At 33.8% G+C, this 8,021-nt stretch overlaps 1 protein-coding gene across 3 annotated transcripts in view; it reads left to right on the top strand.

The window, feature by feature from the left end:
- The first annotated feature begins 363 nt into the window (after window positions 1–363).
- LOC114331137 (diacylglycerol kinase 1) overlaps window positions 364–8,021 on the top strand; it is a 1,205,680-nt gene continuing 1,198,022 nt past the window's right edge. For 2 of the 3 annotated variants that reach the window (XM_050643769.1, XM_050643768.1), the window contains exon 1: window positions 364–618. The gene's annotated coding sequence lies outside the window, so the exon portion shown is untranslated. The remainder of the gene's footprint in view (window positions 619–8,021) is intronic. The other variant, XM_050643771.1, reaches the window with a different exon arrangement.

Raw genomic sequence — 8,021 nt, 5'->3', positions numbered from 1 at the left:
TCATGCTGCGGGGGCCTCTGTTACGCCCCTGCACAGTTGTAGACAAAACGTCAGTAAGCAATAATTTTAGACAAAGACCTATTTCAAAGGTAATGTACTATTACAGTATACCATATTGATAACGCCATAAACCACGTATATTATGAAATAAACGCTTTATTGAACCTTTTCTGAGTCCGGACGTGTATTTTTCTATTGCCGGCAAATGAAATAATAATAAAACCTCAAGAACATAAACAATGCAAACTTTTTTATAGTCGATAAATACAGCGGCAAGAAATAAACGTTAAAAACTTCTTAGTGCGAATCGCAGTCTCATCTGCCGCGACACGCACTCTCAATTCGACTAGTGTCCGCTAGATGGCTAGACGTCAGAACACCCGGCTGTATCCATAGCAACGACAGCTTCCAAAGGCAGCACACGTCGAACTCATAAGTTGCCGGCGGCAGGCGGTTTTGGTTTGTTCCTGTGTTCCGCAGTCCAGCAAAAACTTTGCCGAGTGGGAAGGACGATCAGTCCGCGATTAGTGACTCGTTATCGGGCTACGAACTCGAAAATTTTCAAACATAAAAAAACTTTAGATTGTGTTTTTCTGTTAAGGCGGGATGTCACCAAAAGTAAGCCAACTTTGTGCGTTTTAACACATTTCGAAATTGCTTCTTCAAACGATCATATTTTTATCCCATGTGTACATAAGTTTCCTTGTTTTTAGTTGTATTTATATAAAATTTTACTGTTTAGAAAATTTATAGCGCAACTATGTTTTTGCCAAAGGCGTGAGTTATTCAAACAGATGCGAAAGAATATTTTTAGGAAAGGCAAAAGCGCTATAAAATCCGAATTTGAAATGCACCAGCTTACGATCAGCTGGCTGTTTTATGATTTAACCAAACATAATAATTTAAAAACAGTTGGAATAAATATTTACATAATTTTTCTTAATTTTACTTCAAATTCCTTTATATTTCACGCCTACCACATTTTTAATATCGACAGGAACTTATTTTTCTTAGAATATTCTCAAAAATAGAGGTTGTATACAAAATATCTGAATTTTTTTTTCCAATAACAATGTCAGTATGTTAGATGTCATAAACAGTTGGTTATTTTAATTGTACATTAAAGACAACCTGTTGTCATATTGTGAAATTTGAGGGTTGTTTCTTCTCAAGTGTATGGACACACCCCTTTCCGCGCAACTTGAAAAGTTTATTTAATCTAGTTTCCTTAGAAATACAGAATAATGTTACCATTTATTTATTTATACTCACAACAGGCCGTTAAGACCTAGGGCATTGTTATAAAACATAATCATAAGCTTAACTAATTAAAATTATTTTAAACAAAACTCAAACTTAAGTACAGTATAGAAGCTCTTTATTCGCGGGGTACATTATGTTCTGTAAATATACCGCGAATACAGAAACCGTGAATATGGAATGGTAATTTATATGGGATTATAAGGAGTTCCTAGGTGAGGAAATAAAAAAGCAAATACTTAAAAAAAGTTTAATTTAAGTTTTTGACCATGACATATTGATTAATTACATATTAGGTTTGTTTTAGCATCAGTTTCAAACGGTTTGAAACCATCAGCACAGATTAACCCAACATGTTGGGTTAATCTGTGCCATCAGCGAATAGTCGACCAGCGCGAGTAGAGGGGATAGCACTGGTGACTGTATTATGTTCTCTCACTGGCCAACTGTTTGCTGACGGTTTCTGACTAGTTTGACTGTTTGCTAGAACAAACCTATTCTTCAGGTTTAGCAATGGTTTAAAGAATTTAGTAATTTTCTCTTGCTTGGCAGTGTTCAAAAACTCCTTCAATTCGGACTGGTATTTAGCAGTGGCATTACTAATTTGCCTTTTAAGAATAATGCTTCGTTCCATAGATGGATCTAATTTCATAAACAAATCACAAAGCTCATTTTCCATTCTTAAACCGTCACAATTTTTTTTATCAAATTAAATGTCACGTTTCCAGTGCTTGTTAAATCCTCTTCTTCAATGGATTGTGAGTTTAACATTTCCTCCATCTTGCAATTCAAGCATCTCCTGAACCTCACTTGATTCTATCTGTTTAAACCCATCTCACTCCATTTCACTCGCAATTCCGGCAATGTTTGCAGTTAAAGTTTGAGCTTGCACAGATTTTTCATTTCTTACAGTCAGAACAGTTCAGTTTTTTCCAGAACGACAAACTTGAGTTCTTGCAATGATTCTTTTATGTTTACAATTCATTTTGCTATGTTAAATTCCTTCCAGCATTCCATAAGATTCAGATAAGGATCACATTCCATGTTATTCAGTATCATTTAGAAGGTTCATCTAATGTAATAGAGCTTAAAGGCCTGGATTATTCTTTGGTCCATAGTTTGAATCAAAGCCTACGCCAATCTAGGTGTAGTTGTAATAAGGTCAATTTTATTTTTTTTATTGTTGACGTGTTGACAAAGAATACCGAATGCTTTTTATTTTGGTGTATGTATGTACCGATGTATCGATTCGATCCGCGAATAAAGAAATCTTAGATCGCGAATACAGGAATTGGATCTCATTTTTTCAGTCCGCGAATAGTGAAAACGCGAATACAGGAAGCGCGAATAAGGAGCTTTGACCCTATATACAAATTTATTAACTACTCTGGAGGACCTGATGAACAATAGTTCTCCATTCACTTCTATTTTGTACTTTTCTTTTCCAGTTCCTCGCCTTCACGTGTTTAAGGCCTGCTTCCACTTTATTAATCCACCTCGTTCTGGGTTTACCTTTTCTTTTTGGGACCGATTAGTTTTCTGGTCATAATTAGTTTAGGCATTTTGTTCACTGCCATTCTTTCTACATGTCTCAACCATCTGATTCTTTGTGACTTGATGAACCTGGGGATGGTAAGTTCTTTGTACAAAGCCATTACCTAATTCGTTGTTGGTCCTTTTCTCCCACCCGTCTTCTGTCTTCCGTCCTCCGAATACACGTCTCAATAATTTCCTTTCGCATATTTCCAGAGTATCCTCTTCCTTCTTATTTAATGTCCAAGTCTCATGTCATATTATGTTTCATAGGCATATTATGTCTCATAGGCATATTATGTTTGCCTAAGCGGCAAAGTAACGGAACACCTTAAAATGGGACATGTTAGACGTCTCGAATTTCCTAAACATGTTCGATTTGAATGATTCTTTAGTATGTTATAGCTTTATTATTTAAGAAAATCGATGTAATAATATTGTAGCTAGACAGGTTCACTAGACAATTTCAACAAAATACACCTTTCACTATCATCATTTTCTTTGTCTTATCCCTATGCAGGGTCGGCTTCCCTAATTGCATTTCCCCACACATATCAATATTAATCCCCTTTACCAACATATCCTGCCTTATCGTCTCCCCCCAGGTCTTCTTTGGTCTTCCTCTCCTACTCCTTTCAGGAATCTGCACTCCAGCAATTTAAAAACAAAATATACCTTTGCTATTCAAAAATGTTTTATACATTTTTGAGGTTTTCTAGGACAACTGCCATACCATTTACTAACTCTTGTTTTTGGCCTCCCAGTAATCTCTTCTTCTTATTTAAGTGTCATCCTCGCGACGAAGGCCAGCAATCATCATAGCTATTCGGATATACTTTAGAAACGGTTGTTCTGAAAAGTTTATTTGTTATACATCCGTACCATTATCTCGCTATGTTTATCTTTCCTTGGATCTTTCCCTGCATAATCAGTCGGAGCAAGTGTATCTCACGCAGTGTTGCCAATCGGATTTCTCTAGATTATCCGATGAACGCTCGAAAAATATCCGATTTGTCACGAAAAGGTACGCTAGGTCAAAAATTATTCTGTTATTAAAATCAATGTTGCCAATGTTATTCTTTTAGTCCCCTTAACAACCATCAAATAACAAAATCCGTTGTTCGTACGCCAATCAGTTGATTGTAATCAATTATCATTATGATAATTAACATAATTGATTGATTAATTAATTATTAATTATCAATTAACGTAATAATTATTAACATAATTGATTAAATCAATTAATCTCATAATTGTAATCAATTATGTTTTCAGCAACCCAATCAAAGTTGACATTGACAGTAATTAAATATTTGATAATGATCAGTTGAATCCATTTCTGATTAGCGTTCGAACAACCGGCCCTTTAATCTACTGGATTCTCTATTTCACAGTTTAAAAATTTTCGTTTATAGATGAAAATCTCGTATCCTAGTTGATTATTACCTAATCCATGTATGTAAATACTATTTACTTACTATTATTATATTATTCGTATTTTGTATTATCGTAAGTGTTAAATTCTAAATAAATAAATAAATCTAAATATTTCATTATTTGGATCGTTATATTAATTTATTATAATTATTTAAGTAAAAAAAAACACTTTTAAATATTATTTTATTAAAATGTATCAACTACCTAAAACTAGGTAGTGGAAAAATAAATAATAAATAAATCAATACAAAATAAACTACGGTTACATTAATAGCATAGGCGCAAAATTTCTGGTCAATGCCTTTAAAATGCATTATTTTTTTCTAGTCCTGAGAAAGCTAATAAGAATTATTTAAAAATTTAAACGCAGAATGAAAGATTACATTATTACCGAGGGCCGAAAGTCCCTGAAGATTTCTATAATTTTTATTCTAATATATTACAGGGGTAAAAGGAAAAGAGAATATTAAGTGTGATTTTTAGTTTCAAATATCTCATTAAAAAGAAACATTTTTTTATTCTAAGGGACTTTCAGCCCTCGGTAATAATGTAATCTTTCATTCTGCGTTCAAATTTTTCTAAAATATTTATTAGTTTTCTCAGGATTCGAAAAAAATTAATACGTTTAAAGATTATTGGTCCAAAATTTTGCGCCTACGTTCTTTTAACAACTAAAGATTTATTACAACTAAAACAATAGAAATGTATTTGACAGTCTTGTAGCAATTAAGGTATCAAAGTTAGTATCCATAATACCCGTCGTGCGTTCAACGTTAATGCCCGACTAAATAATTTTTATATGCAAAAAATTTGAAGAATTTTTGAGTTAATTAGTAGATATCTAGATATTACTAGTTTCAAATAAGTAGATTTTTCTACAACCACTATTCCAAATGCATTTTTCTGCACAATTTTATGTTAACAAACTTAATATTTTCTCACAGAATAACTGACAGTAGTGTGCAGAAAAGTGACGTTGTGTGCCGGAAAGTTCTTTTCTGCATAGTACCATTCTTCTTCTTCTTCATGTGCCATCTCCTCTAAGAAGGTTGGCAACCATCACGGCAATTCGCACTTTCGATACCGCTGCTCTAAAGAGATCAGCAGAAGTGCAATTAAACCAAGCTCTCAAATTGTTTAACCAGGAGATGCGTCTTCTTCCGCGACTCCTTCTACCCTGTATTCTTCCTTGTATTATTAATTGTAACAAGTTATAACGCTCGCCCCTCATAACATGTCCCAGATATTGCAGTTTTCTGACTTTAATTGTATTTAAAACCTCTTAGTACCATTACATTCCTCAAAAAAATCATAAATATAATTAGGTAAGTATAATATGTTTTGATGAAATGGTTTTGTTTAAGATATTAGATTTGATAGAACTTTACAAAAAAGAACTAGATTTAACTACATCTCATGTCCGAGAAATCTGGAAACATTTACTTAAGCACTGCACTACATAAAATGAAAATAAAACTAAATCGTGCGTGAATAAGCTTTCATAAGTTTAAAGACTAAAAACTAAAAACTCATAAATAACATCGGACGCAGACGGTTTTTGAAATTTGAATTGGATTAGTATGCCTTCAGTGAATGCACTTGTGCATTTAAATTCTAAACAAAAGAATCGGCACATGCCCCTTTTGCCAAAAGATGAAAAGTATCGGATGTCACTAACATTCATCCAGTATAGGCTATTTATAAAAATTTGGGTGTAACCAAACAAAATTAATGTGTTGTTGGTGTTGGGAATATATGGATGAGAAAGTTTTAGTCGATGGTAGATACACTGAAAAATATCCGCAAATATCCGATTTATTTAAAGATACGAAGAAGATACGACAACTCTCAAAAAGGTACGCAAATCGGATAATTATCCGCCGATTGGCAACACTGACCTCACGTGTATGTACTATGTCCGGTATACCCAATTTTCTTGTTTTTATTGTATTTAAGATTTCCATTTCTTTATTCATCCTTCTAAGAACCTTTTTGTTTGTGACATGTTCTGTCCACAATATTTTCATAACTCTTTTATATACCCAAACTTCGAATGATTCCAGTTTTTTCATTGATATCGCATTCAAGGTACAAGCTTTTATTCCATAAAACAAAGTCAAGAAAACGTAGCACCTCGCCAGCCTAACTATTTAAATAGCACCAACTTCAAATCTCTTGTACAGAGCAAACTTCTCATTTTGTTGAAATTTGCCTTTTCTATTTTCATTTTGATTTCGTAAAAGTAATCATTTGTGAAGTTAATAATAATTGTGCTAAGATATGTATATTTGTTCTCTAGTTTGACATCGGTTGCGTTTATTAGAAGATTCTCGTCATTTTTTTGAGTTTTCGCTATTATTATAAATTTTGTCTTCTTGACGTTCATTGTCAAAGTTTATTCTTTCCCATACTCCGCTATTCTGGTCACCACTCTCAAAAGATCTTCAGCATTTGAGGCTAAGCTGACAGTTATCCGCATATCTACTGTTGTCAATGGGAACTCCGTTTACCTTTATTCCCGCTGTTGCATCCTCAAGAGCTTTTTTCAGAATCTCTTCCTAGTAGGCATCAAAAAGAATTGGTGACAATACGCATCCCTGTCTTACCCCACGTCTAATTTCAATTTCTTCTGACAGCTGTTCGTTAACACGTACGTTTGCTCGCTGCTAATTCGCTCCGTGCATGAGTGACACGACATCTAGCGTCGTTACCTGACATTTTTTGTGACCACAATTTGAAGTTAAGTACATGATAAATACATATTGTGAAATTGCAGATTACTAATAATTAGTTTTTTAATGATACTTTTCCAATTTATGTATAAAATGGATGTAGTATTAAGAATTGGGTTTTTAAAAATTCATCACAATTTATCTTTTCAACCCCAAACTGAACAAAAGGGAAAAATCTCTCCTCGTTTTTAAACTAGGAGGAGTAATTCAAATTTACCGCGCTGTAATGCTTGGTTGTAATTGGTCTAACCGCAGGCAAGTTTATTCCACTAAATTATGAAATTTTGACACTAAGTATTAACATTTAATTTATGAAATTTTGACGTTCAGATCTTTCTGAATTCGTTTAAAGTTTAAAAACTTTTTAAATAAATAAAATAAAGTATTGGACCGAATTTAAAAATTGAAAGACTAATGTACGAGGAATTGCAAGGGCTTTGAAACAATATCTTATTTGATCCCCCTTGCCATTAAAAAATATTGGTGTGATTCTTACCGTGGCTTTGGGTCAAAGTAAAATAACAAAATACCGAAAATACCAGGAACATGTGTCTTCTTCTTCTTAACGTGCCCTATCAAGTCCCCTTGACGATTAACATGGCGAAACTGTCTCTGTCTCGAGCTATTCTAAATAGGTGTTCTGCTTTCTTTATTCCTGTCTACTCCCGGATATTCTTCAACAAAGAGGCCTGCTTTCTATTAATTCCTCTGCGTCCTTCGATTTTACCCATTATAATAAATTGAAGAATATTATACCGGTCTCCCCTTACTACGTGTCCAAAATAGGCCATCTTTCTATATTTGTTGTTATCAAGCACCTCGCTAGTAGCATTAATTTGCTCTCTTAAGGACTGCCACTTTTGTCAGCATAGCCGTCCATTAGCCGTCCATGGTATTTTCAGTATACGTCTGTGCAGCCACATTTCAAAGGCCTCCAAACGGTTAATGGTGGATATTTTTAATGTCCATGCTTCGATACCATACACGAGCACTGACCAAATGTTGCATTTAATCATGCGCTTTCGAAGTTGAAGTTGCAAGTTATCATTACAGAAGATT

This window comes from Diabrotica virgifera, chromosome 2, assembly GCF_917563875.1.
Source record: "Diabrotica virgifera virgifera chromosome 2, PGI_DIABVI_V3a".
Classification (NCBI taxonomy): domain Eukaryota; kingdom Metazoa; phylum Arthropoda; class Insecta; order Coleoptera; family Chrysomelidae; genus Diabrotica; species Diabrotica virgifera.
The sequence above is the reverse complement of the archived record's forward strand: the minus strand, read 5'-3'. Positions and strand labels throughout refer to the sequence as shown.